Source organism: Hippopotamus amphibius, chromosome 6 (assembly GCF_030028045.1).
Source record: "Hippopotamus amphibius kiboko isolate mHipAmp2 chromosome 6, mHipAmp2.hap2, whole genome shotgun sequence".
Classification (NCBI taxonomy): Eukaryota; Metazoa; Chordata; class Mammalia; order Artiodactyla; family Hippopotamidae; genus Hippopotamus; species Hippopotamus amphibius.
Window position 1 is genome coordinate 106,602,395 of NC_080191.1, and position 15,289 is coordinate 106,617,683.

At 41.4% G+C, this 15,289-nt stretch overlaps 1 pseudogene; it reads left to right on the forward strand.

The window, feature by feature from the left end:
* The first annotated feature begins 6,538 nt into the window (after positions 1 to 6,538).
* Positions 6,539 to 7,318, forward strand: LOC130854943 (E3 ubiquitin-protein ligase RNF220-like; annotated as a pseudogene).
* The last annotated feature ends 7,971 nt before the right edge of the window (positions 7,319 to 15,289 follow it).

Here is a 15,289-nt window from a genome sequence, read left to right on the forward strand (position 1 = left end):
TATTTGTTTACCTATTATCCTGTGGCTGATTTTACATGACAACAGCAGAGTTGAATCTTATAACTTTTATCCAGAATATATATTTTTTCACCCTCCAAACTTCCTAAAATTGAGAGGTTTTCTTATTATTCAATAGTTAATTATGTAGACTACCTTATTATATCAATTTTTATTTGCATTGTTATTTCTTGCATCCCAGGTGAAAGATACCTGGAATGCAAGGAACAAGGAGTAGAGACATTAAGATGGTGGCTGGGTACAATGGGAGGACACTGACTGATTTATGCATTAAGAAAATCATTCTTGATGTAAGGGTTTATGGATATAAAAATCCTCTATCAAAGGTGTCTTACTGTAGTAGACTGAAATGTGATGCTCAGATACCCTTTCAAGAAAGGACTCACTTTGGGGCTTTCCTGGCTGTCCAGTAGTTGGGACTTCACCTTCCAATGAGGGGGTGCAGGTTCCATCCCTAGTCAGGGAGCTACGATCACGCATGCCTCGCGGCCAAGAGACCAAAACATAAAAAAACAGAGGCAATACTGTAACCAGTTCAATAAAGACTTTCAAAATGGTCCACATCAAACAAAGAAACAAAAAGATGAAGGAAGGAAGGAAGGAAGAAGGGAGGGAGGCAGGCAGGCAGGCAGGCACCAGCTGTGAGGAGAGTGGTTGGCTGATAGTCTCACCAACACAACGTGTAGTCAAACTTTCTGATCTTTGCCAGCGATAGGTGAGAAATGGCATTTCAGCATTTCCTTATCATGAACAAGATTGAACTTTTTTCATATGCTTATTTTCATATGCTTAAGAATTATTTCATTTCTGTAAGGTGTCTCTTCAAATCCTTTGAATATTTTTCAATTGGGCTGATAGTCTTTTCAGTATTGATTTGTAGAAATTCTTTATATGTTAGAGAAATTGACCTTTTATCTACAATGTAAGTTGCACTTCATTTTCCTAGTTTGTCTCTTGTCTCTTGACTTTGTTTGTGGTGGCTGTGTTGCAAGGATTAATTCCTGCAAGTCTGGAATTAGGCTGAACTGTTTGACTGAAGCACATGCACAGCATTGACCCCTGGTCAGGGTATGAAATGAACTGATTAATAGTGTTGCTTTGACCTAAATGCCTATCAATAGATGAATGGATAAAGAAGATGTGGCACATATATACAGTGGAATATTACTCAGCCATAGAAAGAAATGAAACTGAGTTATTTGTAGTGAGGTGGATGGACCTAGAATCTGTCATGCAGAGCAAAGTAAGCCAGAAAGAGAAAAACAAATGCCATATGCTAACTCATATATATGGAATCTAAAAATGGTACTGATGAACCCAGCGACAGGGCAAGAATAAAGATGCAGATGTAGAGAATGGACTTAAGGACACAGGGTAGGGGGCGAAGGGGAAGCTGGAACAAAGTGAGTGAGTAGTATTGACATATATACACTACCAGATGTAAAATAGATAGTGGGAAGCTGCTGCATAATGCAGGGAGATTAACTCGATGTTGAGTGATGACTTAAAGGGCTGGGGTGGGGAAGGTGGGAGGGAGTTGTGGGAAGGAGGGGATATGGGGATATACATATAAATACAGCTGATTCACTTTGTTGTACAGCAAAAACTGGCACAACAGTGTAAAGCAATTATATTCCAATAAAGAACCTAAAAAAAAATAGTGTTGCTTTGTAACCCTGGGTTTTAGGTGAGTTTTGGTGTAGTAGTTTATACCAGCTTGTTAGCATTGTTGATTGATAACAGTGAGACTGGTGATTTGTACCCAGCCTAAGACTCCTAGAGGAGCTCTGACTTAAGCTCTTACACAGAAGGAATATGCCTAAGTGACCAGCAAGGTAAGAATATGCCCCACTGGAAACTCCTTTGGGGGCTCCCTCGTTCTGAGATATTTTGTGCACCCCTCAGTGGTTCCTGATCTCAGAGATAAAGTACATCCTGGTACAGCCATCCAGACAGAGTACAGCTGGAGCTTGTACCTGGCCTCTCCAGGCTGCCCTTAGCTGTGATGCATGTCCTTATTGTAATGTTGTTGCTATATTATATCATTTTCCTACAATAAGCTGTAGATTTGAAAGCCATTGTCATTTGGGGTCCTATGAGTCTTCCTGAGCAATCAAATCCTGTCACCATCAATCGGTGCAGTGACTTTTGTAATACAAATTTCCTTTTATCTTTAGTCAAAATTGTCGATCTGCTTTATAGCTTTGGGATTTGTTGTGCTATTATTATATATATATATTTTTTTTAGGCGCACGGGCTTAGTTGCTCCGTGGCATGTGGAATCTTCCCAGGGCAGGGCTCGAACCTGTGTCCCCTGCATTGGCAGGCAGATTCTTTTACCACTACACCACCTAGGAAGTCCTGTGCTATTATTTTTATCTAAATTAATTTTTTCATCTGATTCTTGACTTATTTTACCTTCATTCTTGGCTTAAAATTGCTTCATTTGTTGTAGAATTTTGAGTCTCAGGTTTGTTGAGTGGGAGCTTTTGCCTTTTTCTCTTTCTCTCTCTCTCTCCTTTCCATCCCAGGTGGATTTATATTGATGATTCAAAGTCCTCACCCCAGAGTGATTTGGAGAAATATAACAAATCCAGTTCAGTCACTGAGCCAGTGGGAGACTTGCTCGGTTGATGTTGGTGAGGCTCAATCCCAAATCCCCAGGCTCACAAATTCCTATTAGTCATAAGCCCACAATAGCCTCTTTCCATCTCATTTCCAGAGCAGGGGACATTAAACGGTGAACCCCATACAGTCCCCAGATGCATGGTACCCAAAGCCCAGCAAATCTGTACTTTGAACCTCAATCAAACCTTTTATTTTCTGCCCATAGTGATGTTCCTCTAGATTTTAAGCCCACTTATGTCTTTTATATATCATTCCAACAGGTTTGGAGCAAAATTTACAACTCTTTCTTGATCAGAAATGTATGGTGGTATGCATATATTTTTCCTATATTTCCCCATCTATATGCTGAAAGAAACAAAATGTTATATTATTAAATAAAATATGTATTTCATACACATATTTTACTATCTGTAACTATGCTCCCAAGAAGAACTCTCTTCTAAAACCATGATTAGGAGAACAAAGAATAGCTTTCAGCATAGTTTGATAAATATCCTCTAATCACTCTCAATCAGGACTCCAGCCAGAATTTCTGACACTGCTGTATATTTTAATAATCCCTGCTACTCACTATGCAGTCTCTCCATGTAACAATAGATCACTGACACACCACTCTAACTAAAGTTCTGAGTATGATGTTTTGATTAAAAACTAAATTGCTAAGCATTGTACAATAAAAATGAGGTGTCTATAATTATGGGTTTAAGTAGCTGAAAGTATCTGAAAGAACAGCCTCTGATCACTTCCTTCATTGATACAGGCAAGCGGATTAAAGTTGAAAGACCATCCAGAGATCTGAGGTCTGAAAGAATGCATGAACGAAGTGCTCCACGAAGAGACTTTGGGATCCAGCTGAGATCCACCTTAAGAGTATTAGAAAGCAAAGTCATTAGCACTAGAGAAGGCTCTGAGCCTCAGCTAAATCTCTGGAGAACTATTGTTCTCCCACAGTAATGAAGTGGAGAAGATTGTGTTCACTAGAATTCTTTTTCAGGGACAGCACTACCTTTGTTTGGAAATCACTCCTCAATAAGCCTGCCTGGGGTAGATGTTGAGACCTGCAGGGAACCTCAGAGTGTGTGGAAGTGACCTGGAGGAAATTCTGGTTAAGCCAGATGGAGAGCGGGTAAAAAGGAAGAAGAAAAAAGGTGCTACAGCAAGCAAGATGGCAAGATGTGCAGTAGGCCTGTGATCCCTTCCTATGTCCCGTCCCCAAAATTCAGTAAAGATCCTCAAAATATATGTAAAGATTTGATGGGAATGGTTTTTTTTCCAGTGGAAACAATGAAGGAATAAGCCTATACGTGCAAGGTGTCCTGGAACAATTTAGAAGCAGCCCACACAGACAAGGGAATGCAGGAGCAGAGAGGAACACTAGTCCCAGAGTCAGCAAGTATTTTCTATAAAGAGCTAAACAAGTAAATATCTCAGACCTTGTGAGTCACATAGTCTCTGCCATGACTGCTCAATTCTGCCACTGTAGCATGAAAGCAACTGTGGACAATATGTTAAAAATATATATTTTGAAATTGGAATTTCACTTGTTTTCATGCATCACAAAATATTATTCTTCTTTTAGTTTTTTGCTCAACCATTTAAATGTAAAAACCATTCTTAATTTGTAGATGATAAAATTGGGCCCCTGAGCTATAGTTTGCCACCCCCTGGCCTGAGATATAAGGTATAAGAAGGCAGTTAAGTCATGGGAAGACCTTCAGGCTATCCCTAGGCAGAGATATCATGCTAGTATATAAAAGTAGAGTTGTACCTGCAGCTACGTAGGTAACTTCTATCAACGCTCCAGGCAGCTCTATAATAAAGACAGTGGTGAACTCTAAGGAGCTTTTTAGTTACCTTAGAGGACCCTCCCTCCTGACCTCTGCACTCCTCTTTCTGCTCAGCCCAGATTTGTGAAATATTCTTGTGTGATATTTAAACAAAACAAGTGTTTTTTCAGACTAAGAGGGACAAGGAGAAATGTTTCATGGGGAGTAGAATGAAGGAATGCTCAGATGACATGAATTTGGTTTTGGGGAACTCAGGATGCAGTTAGATCCCAGGCATAAACATTCAAAGACTTGAATTCATTATGAAATTAAATTATTGTCTTGGAACTTCGAAGATGAAGGCCCTTCTTTCTCTGACTCCTCTGAGCCACACATCTCCTAAACTAGGAGGTAAATGAAGAATCAAGCAGTTCGAGCTTATATGGGGCTTATAGGCAATGGTATGGAAGTTTCTGGGGTAGGGAGAGAAAGCTCATGCGTTCCTGAGTCACTCCAAAAAAAAGTATTCAAAAGCTGAAAGCTGCACGTTAAAGTTAGATTAATAGAAAAGGGAATCTGTGGGGAGAGAAAACTGGGGATGTGGATAGGCAGATGCTTATAAGAAGAAATAAAGATCAGAGAATTGACTTCAGTTTCTAATTCACTAGTTTTTTTCTTCCCCTTGGCATTTAGAAACTCAATTGTATTTCCAATTTTAAATTGCCTTACAGTCTTAAAAAAAATGCCTTGCAGTCTAAAAACTGCTGGTAAGTGTATGAGGCATTCTTGGAATTCAAAGCCTTCTGGAAAATATGTGGATCACATTATCCAAGTTTGACTATGTGATGTACTAACACACCTAACAGATCAGAGAATCTCAATGCCTTTTGTTAAACTGGTCCTAGTTAAGGGTTTAACAAGTTGTTCAGGGAAATTTCTCTCTGCTTCTGATGCATTTTAAGAAAAGATGAATGTTCTCCCATCTTTCAGAAACATTAAGGGCACTGGTTACTTTCCCTTCTGGTCCCAAGATGCTGTTAAGGGCATCCCCTTGAATCCTGCTGAGAAAGGCTGGGACCTGGGATTCTCTACCAGAGTGCTTGCACCTGGACAAAGGTCTCCTCCAGCACCAGAATACAAAGAAACCATGAATGACTAAAAATAACTACACACATCCAGTTGGGGTAATTATGAACAATAGGATACAAAAAGCCACCAACCAACTGCCATTTCTGAGATGACAGGAGCAAAAGCAGGGTCCTGGGGCATGATTCCTGCACACAGCACCACCACGGGGGTGGACAGCCCACCCAAGGTAGGCCTCCTGTGGACCCACGGACCCTCCCCCTCTATTACACCACTTATCGACCCAAACAACTCCTCTCCAGGAACAGTAAGGGCATCTGTTTCTTGTTTTAGCTCCTTGGAGCTACAGAAAGAGCCTCAGTAAAGCCTTCCCTGAAATTTTCGTCCAGCCTCTTTATCAATTTCTGTTGATTAAAGGATCCAAGGACCCTGGTCGGTAACACAGCTTCATGGTGTTCTTTGGTTTTCATTTAGGTCTTCACAGCTTTAAAAACATTTGGGATTGCTTATAATAAAACACAGGCAGAATAAGATCAAAGATTATTAAAATAGGACCAAGGAGCACTGCAAGCAAACAAGGGAATACCAAGGAGCTATAGAAATGCACATCAGAAATTTTGCTTTGAGTGTCTAACAGAGAAAGAGGGGAATGGTGTATGTATCCTTCTTATTAGAAGGAAATACACCAGTTTACTTCAAAGAGTTGACCCTCTGCTTCACTCTAAGTTTTGAAATGAATTTTATTATTCAGTAACATGAATTTGTTTATCAAGACCTACCTCTGTGCCTCTGTTAGGCGATAGAGAAAAAAAAAGTGCATTTCCCGTCCTCCAAGTATTCATAGTGTAAGGAGGGAAACAGATATCTAAACTACTCATATGAGTAAAGATCCCTATTGGAATCATATGCAAGCTGTCATAAAGGGGCAATCATGACTTGCTACCACAGGGAGCTGAAGTGCCGCCGCCGCCAGGCAACCAGGGGGAATCCGCCTGCATCCCGCTAGAGCAGCGCCGTCTAGAGCAGCACCCTCGGCACCTATGCGAACCAAAGATGGAGCATGGGGGCCGGCAGGAGGGAGGAAGGAGAACTTCCTGCGAGTGCGAAGCAGCCCGCAGACCCTACTGAATGCTCCGATTGGGAAAACGAAACAGAGGAAGCGAGATGAAGGGCTGAGACTCCTGCGCGGCTGCTGGCGGTGCCCTGGACATCGGATGGTGCCCTGGACGTGGAGCGTGAGAACAGCAGCCGCCCTGGAGAGTGAGTGGAGCCCGCGGAGGCGGAGGCGGGCCACCGCCTTCCTGGAAGGTGGTTCCCAGGCTGGGGCTGCGTCATGTGCAGTGGCCGAGGGAATCGGGGAGAGGGGTGCTGACCTGGATGTGGATGCGGACGACACTGTGGAGCTTGAGAAGCCACAGTACACGGAGGCTGACGCCATCCCCTGCACGGGGGAGGAGCCAGGTGAAGCCGAGGAAACAGAGGCACACTCCGGGGCCCAGTCCTAAGGGTCCTCCCAGCACACGCACCACACCTGAGGTCTCTAAACAGGCGAGGGACAAGATGCCACCTGCCAGCAGCAGTGAGATCAGCTCGCAGGAGGCCGTGCAGAAGACCGGCAAGAAGAGGGACGCAAGATGCGGCTGTGACCATGTCTGAGGCCCTGCCGGGTCAGGGAGCTTGGACAGCAGCTATCCCGTGGGGACCGTTACAAGGACTCAGAGTCGATACCACTGAGGACCATCCCGGGTTGGCATGTGCTCTGTGACGAGTGCTGGCTGCGGATCCCGAGTGCCAAGAAACTCGGCCCGGAGACCCACTGAGAATCTGCTCGTGAGCCGGCCATCCCAGGCAGGACTTATCCGCCGCCCGCCCCTTGACTTGACCTCCCCCTTGTACACACCTGCACACAAGTTCCCCACGTACATACACGCACACACAGACCCAGGACTCTGGAGCTGGAGAGGAGGCAGAGGCTCAGGCCCTGCCTGTTGGCTCCCGCCAAGACTGGGGACCATACCTGTTCCAGGTTCTATTCCCGGACTGGGAAGGTGGGGGTCGGAGAAGTAGTCCGACAAGGTCCTCAGATCCAGCCCCCAGCCTGACAGAGGGACAGACACGCAGACACCAGACTGAAGCACATGTAATAACATGACCCTGGATGTTTACAATGTTGTGTATAAATGGGACTACCCCTGACCGTCTACCCCCTCCCCTCCCCTTAGCTTGTACGAGTTTCTTCTTTTGTTAAGAACACCTGGAAGCAGCACCTCCTTCAGGGCTGGCCGGCGGCCAAGCCCATCCACCTCCTGGGGTGGCGCCTGCCTCTGCATCTGTGTCTGCCCCCCCCACTTCCGCTCCGCTCCCAACTCCAAATGGATTAAAGACCTACATGTAAGGCCAGACACTATAAAACTCCTAGAGGAAAACATAGGCAGAACACTCTATAACATACATCAAAGCAACATCCTTTTGGACCCACCTCCTAGAATCATGGAAATAAAATCAAGAATAAACAAATGGGACCTCATGAAACTTAAAAGCTTTTGCACAGCAAAAGAAACCATAAACAAGACTAAAAGGCAACCCTCAGAATGGGAAAAAATAGTTGCCTATGAAACAACGGACAAAGGATTAACCTCCAAAATATACAAGCAGCTCATGAAGCTTAATACCAAAAAAGCAAATAACCCAGTCCACAAATGGGCGGAAGACCTAAATAGACATTTCTCCAAAGAAGACATACAGATGGCCAACAAACACATGAAAAGATGCTCAACATCACTCATCATCAGAGAAATGCAAGTCAAAGCCACAATGAGGTATCACCTCACACCGATCAGAATGGCCATCATCACAAAATCTGGAAACCACAAATGTTGGAGAGGGTGTGGAGAAAAGGGAACTCTCCTGCACTGTTGGTGGGACTGTAAGTTGGTACAGCCACTATGGAAAACAATTTGGAGGTTCCTTAAAAAACTACAAATAGAACTACCATATGATCCAGTCATCCCACTCCTGGGCATATACCCAAAGAAAACCATAATCCCAAAAGAAACTTGTACCATAATGTTTATTGCAGCACTATTTACAATAGCCAGGACATGGAAGCAACCGAAATGCCCATCAACAAATGAATGGATACAGAAGATGTGGCCTATATATACAATGGAATATTACTCAGCTATAAAAAGGGATGAGATGGAGCTATATGTAATGAGGTGGATAGAACTACAATCTGTCATACAGAGTGAAGTAAGTCAGAAAGAGAAGGACAAATATTGTATGCTAACTCACATATACGGAATCTAAAAATGGTATTGATGAACTCAGTGACAAGAACAAGGACGCAGATGCAGAGAATGGACTGGAGAACTCGAGGTTTGGGGGGGGCGGGGGGTGAAGGGGAAGCTGAGATGAAGCGAGAGAGTAGCACAGACATATATATACTACCAACTGTAAAATAGATAGTCAATGGGAAGTTGTTGTATAACAAAGGGAGTCCAACTCGAGGATGGAAGATGCCTTAGAGGACTGGGGCGGGGAGGGTGGGGGGGACTCGAGGTGGGGGGAGTCAAGGAAAGGAGGGAATACGGGGATATGTGTATAAAAACAGTTGATTGAACTTGGTGTACCCCCCAAAAAATAATAAATAAATAAATAAAATTAAAAAAAAAAAAAGAGAACACCTGGAAGCAGCACCTCCTTCAGGGCTGGCCGGCGGCCAAGCCCATCCACCTCCTGGGGTGGCGCCTGCCTCTGCGTCTGCGTCTGCCCCCCCCTTCCGCTCCCCTCCCCCTCCTCCTTCTCCCTCCCCTCCCTCTCCTCCCTCTCCCTCCCCTCCCTCTCCTCCCTCTCCCTCCCCCTCCCTTTCCCCCTCCCCCTCCCTTTCCCCCACCCCCTCTCCCTCTCCCAGTGGCGTCCCTTCCCTCTCCCACGTGCTCCTTGTTCAGTGCTGTATATTTCCTCTCCCAAACAAGGGGCCCATGCCACAAGGGACATGATCTTCTCCTTAGTCTTAGCTCCTCGGGCTCTTCATCAGGGGTTAGGGGAGGGAGGAGGCACAGGAAATGGGAACCCAGCCGAAGCAGGGGCTGAGATTGGGGCTGGAGGAGGGTGCTCCTGGCTGCACAGCCTTCAGCTGAGAACTTTCCCGGTATTAGCGCTCCTTTTCCCAAGGAAGAGTATTGTCTGCCTTGCCCCTCTTGTGGACCCCATGGAGTGATACTTTTTCTGTATATTCTATACAAAGGTACTTGTCCTTTCCCTTCATATACTACATTCAACATGAATTAAACCAATATAAATAGACTTTTTTTAAAAGGTGCTATAGTATACAGAGATAAAGGAAAATAACTTTGCCTGTGGTCAGCTAGCAAAACTTCTTGGAGAAAGAGAAATTTGAAAGATGAGCAGAAGTTCATCAGATGCACAAAAAGAAACAAGTATTCCAAACATAAGGAAGGGCAAACATGCAGAGGTAGAAATGAATGACTCCTTCAAAGAAATGCAAGTTTTCTATAGAGCAGAGAGTATCGGGGTGGGGGATGATGAGACCAAATAAGGAGCACAAGAGTCAATTTATAAATTATGTCTTCAATAGATTTTTACTGAGGGATAGTTGGTTTACAATATTTTATTAGTTTCAGATGTACAACACAGTGATTCAAAATTATTATAGATTATACTGCATTTAGAGTTATAATATATTGGCTATATTCCCTGTGCTATACAATATATCCTGTACCTTATTTATTTTATGTTTAATACATAGTAGTTTATACCTCTTAATCCCCTATCCCTATCTTGCCCCTCCCCCTTCCCTCTTTTCACTGGTAACCACTAGTTTGTTCTTTATATCTATGAGTGTTTCATTACATTCATTTGTTTCATTTTTTAGATTCCATATATAAGTGGTTACCATATGGTATTTGTCTTTCTACGTCAGATTTATTTCGCTAAGCACAGTACCTTCCAGCACCATCCATGTTGTTGTAAATGGCAGAATTTATTCTTTTTTATGGTGGAGTAGTATTACATTTTTTTGGAAAAAGTATTATATTCCTTATAGAACAATGGTACAAAGCAACTGGTTTGCAAGGCAGAAATAGAGACACAGATGTAGAGAACAAACATATGGACACCACTTGGGGAAAGCGGAGTGGAGGGAGGTGGAGTTGGACTGGAATTAATTGGGAGATTGGGATTGCTATATATACATTACTAATAAGAAAAAAATTTCAAATTGTATGCTTTAAATATATGCCATTTATTGTATGTCAATTGTATCTCAATAAAAGTTCTTGAAGAAAAAATAAAGTATTACATTCTTTTTTATGGTGGTGTAGGCATATATATATATATATACTGCAACTTGTTTATCCATTCATCTGTTAAGGGACACTTAGGTTGCTTCCCTATCTTGGCTGTTGTAAATAATGCTGCTATGAACATCAAGGTGCATGTATCTTTTCAAATTGGTGTTTTCAGTATTTTTAGATAAATACCCAGGAGTGGAATTGCTGGCTCATATGGTAGTTCTATTTTTAGTTTTTTGAGAAACAGCCATACCATTTTCCACAGTGGCTACACCAATTTACATTCCCACCAACAGTATATGAGGGTTCCCTTTTCTTCACATCCTCACCAACATTTGTTATTTGTGTGGGGGGGAGGGGTTCTTTTTATTTTTTTGATGATAGCCATTTTGACAGATGTGGGATGATATCTCATTGTGGTTTTGATTTGCTTTTCCCTGAGGATAGAGACTTTGAGCATCTGTTCATGTATGTGTTGAACATATGTATGTCTTCTCTGGAAAAACATTTATTTGGGTTTTCAGTCCATTTTTAATAAAATTGGTTTTCTGATATTGGATTGCATGAGTTGTTTATACATTTTGGATATTAACCCCTTATCAGTCATATCATTTGCAAATTTTTCTCCCACTCAGGAGGTTGTCTTTTCATATTGTCAGTGGTTTCCTTTGCTGTCCAAAAGCTTTTACGTTTAATTAGGTCCCATTTGTTTATTTTTGCTTTCATTTCCTTTATCTTAGGAGACAGAACAAAAAATATATAGCTGCAATTTATGTCAAAGATGTTCTGCCTATGTTTTCCTCTAGGAATTTTATGGTTTCCAGTCTTATATTTAGGTCATTATCCACTTTAACTTTATTTTTGTATATTGTGTGACAAATGTTCTAATTTCATTCTTTTGCATGTAACTGTGCAGTTTTCCCAGAACCCTTTATTGAAGAGATTGTTCTTTTTCCTTGTGTATATTCTTGCCTCCTTTGCCCTAGATTAATTGACCATAAGTGTGTGGGTTTGTTTCTGGGCTCTTTATTCTGTTCCATTGGTCTGTATGTCTGCTGTTGTGCCAGTACCATACTGTTTTGATGACTGTAGCCTTGTAGTATAGTCTGAAGTCAGGGAGCATGATATCTCTAGCTCTGCTCTTTTTCTCAAGGTTTTTTTTTTTTTTTTCACTATTCAAGGTCTTTTATGTTTCCATACAAATTTTAAATCTATTTGCACTACTTCTCTGACAAGTGCCATTGTTATTATGATAAGGATTACATTGAGTCTGTAGATTGCCTTGGGCACAATGGTCATTTTAACAGTATTAATTCTTAAATGGTATATCTTTCCATCTGTTTGTGTCAGTTTCATCACTGTCTTATAGTTTTCCAAGTACAGGTCTTTTACTTCATTAGGTAAGTTTATTCCTAGGTATTTTATTCTTTTTGATGGCATTGTAAATAGAATTGTTTCCTTAATTTCTCTTTCTGCTAGTTCATTGTTAATATACAGAAATGCAACATAATTCTATATATTAATTTTGTATCCTGCTACTTTACCAAATTTATTTATTAGTTCTAATAATTTTTAGTACCATCATAAGGATTTTCTATATATAGTATCATGTCATCTGCAAACAATGACAGTTTTACTTCTTCCTTTCCATTTTGAATTCCTTTTATTTCTTTTTCTTTTTTGATTGCTGAGGCCAGGACTTCTAATTCTGTGTTGAATAAAAGTGGTAAGGATGGGCATCCTTACCTTGTTCCTGAATCTGAGAAAATGCTTTCAGCTTTTTACTGTTGAGTATGATATTAGCTGTGGGTTTATCATATATGGCCTTTATTGTGTTGAGGTATGTTCCCTTTATAACCACTTTGTTAAGAGTTTTTATCATAAATGGATATTGAATTTTGTCAAGAGTTTTTTCTACAAGTATTGGGATGATCATATGACTTCATTTCTTCAGTTTGTTAATGTGGTGTATCACATTGATTGATTTATGAATATTGAACTATCCTTGCATCCCAGTGATAAATTCCAGTTGATCATGGGATATGGTGCTTTTAATGTATTGTTGGATTCCATCTGCAGTTTTTCCATCTATATCCATTAATGATATTGGCCTGTAATTTTGTTTTATTCTGATACCTTTCTCTGGGTTGGTATCAGAGTGATGCTGGCCTCAAAGAGTGAGTTCAGAGGTATTACTTCCTCTTCAACTTTTTGGAATAGTTTGAGAAGAAAAGGTGTTAACCCATCTTAAATTTTGGTAGAATTCACCTGTGAAGCTGTCTGGACCTGGACTTTTGTTTTCGGGGAGTTTTATTTATTACCAATTCAATTTCATTACTGGTAATTGGATGGTTCATATTTTCTATTTCTTCCTGGTTCAGTCTCAGGAAATTATACATTTCTAGGAATTTTTCCATTTCTTCTAGATTGTCCCTTTTATTGGCATGTTCATAGAAATTTCTTACGATTCTCTGTATTTCTGTGATGTCAGTTGTAACTTCTTTTTCATTTCTGATTTTATTGATTTTGACTAATTCTTCTTCTTGTTGAGTCTGGTTAAATGTTTATCTTTTCAAAGAATCAGCTCTTAGTTTTATTGATCTTTTTGACAGTTTCTTTAATCCATATTTCATGCATTTCCATTTCAATCTTTATGATTTCTTTCCTTCCACTAACTTTGGGTTTTGTTTGTTCTTCCTTCTCTAGTTCCTTCAGGTATAAGATTATGTTGTTTATTTGATGTTTTTCTTGTTTCCTAATATTGCTATAAACTTCCCTCTCAGGACAGCTTTTCCTATGTCCAATAGGTTTTGGGTCATTGTGTTTTTGTTTTCTTTTGTCTCTGGTATTTTTTTATTTCCTCTTGTATTTCTTCAGTGGACCATTGGTTGTTTAGTAGCATATTGTTTAGCCTCTCTGAGTTTGTGGTTTTTGCAGGGTTTATTTTTTCTTGTAGTTGATTTCTAGTCTTGCACTGTTATGGTCAGTTAAAATTAAAAAAACAAAAACAAAAACCAATGCACTAAAATAATCTAAATTCTTCCCAGCCAACAGAAGCCTAGAAATGCTACATAAAATATAACCATCTCTGAATTGGGTTTTGTTCTGTTTTGTTTTGTTTAAGTTCACAGGAGAAAAAGGGAAACCTCCAGGTGTTGTAAAGGAAAAGTAAGCTAAATAGTAGAGAAGTAAGGGCTTGCTCTGATATTAGACTTCCTTGGAGGGTAGGTGTGGATCTTGGTAGTCTTATTAAAGTCCTATAAAGAGCTAGATAACTTCATCAGATATCTGATTTTCTAGTACAGTGCTTCCCAAACTTACATGTATGTATAAGGCTGAGTCAAAAAGTATCTGCACTCCAGGACTTCCCTGGTGGCACAGTGGTTAAGAATCCACCTGCTAATGCAAGGGACATGGGTTCGAGCCCTGGTCTAGGAAGATCCCACATGCCATGGAGTAACTAAGCCCATGTGCCACAACTACTGAAGCCTGTGCACCTAGAGCCCATGCTCTGCAACAAGAAAAGCCACCACAATGAGAAGACCAGGCATGGCAACAAAGAGTAGCCCCCACTCTCTGCAACTACAGAAAGCCCGGGCACAGTAACAATAAATAAAATATCTTTTTAAAAAAGTATCTGCACTCCAGTTATATTAAAACTTCTGTTGGCCGCACTGTCTTATCAGCACTTTCTGTTCAAGGCTATTGTCTCCCCAGTCACTGCTGTGCAGGTGTGAATGTGTTACATCAGTTCATTTGTAACTGGGGTGTGAGCAAAAATAGATCCCCCACTTGTGCTTTGCATGAAAGAAGAACAGTGTGCAGTGTTTTGTTTTTTGTAGTCTGAGGGTGTGCACATCCACACACTTCTGCCCACACTGTTGACACTCCGAAAAAACATTGTTTTGAGGTATTAAAGCATCCTCCCTATAGTCCTGATCTTGCTCCATCAGGCTTTCACCTGTTTCGTCCCCTGAAAGCAGTCCTACAAGGATGAAGATTCACTTCTGATGAAGAAGTGAAGACACCAGTGCATTCATGGCTCACAGCTCAGCCTGAAACATTTTTAAATGAGGGAATATGGAAGCTTGTTGACAGATGGACAGATTGTATTGAAAAGCAAGGAGATTCTGTCAAAAAATGATATATTTGTCTTTTCCAAAAGTTAATTAAAGGATTTCCTAGGTGGTGTGGTGGTTGAGAATCAGCCTGCCAAGGAAGAGGACATGGGTTCGATCCCTGCTCTGGGGAGATCCCACATGCTGCGGAGCAACTAAGCCCGTGCGCCACAGCTATTGAGCGTGCGCTCTAATGCCCATGTGCCACAACTATTGAGCCCATGTGCCACAACTACTGGAGCCCATGTGCCACAACTACTGAAGCCCACGTGCCTAGAGCCCATGCTCTGCAGTCAGAGAAGCCACGGCAATGAGGAGCCTGCGCACCACAATGAAGAGTAGCCCCCACTCACCACAA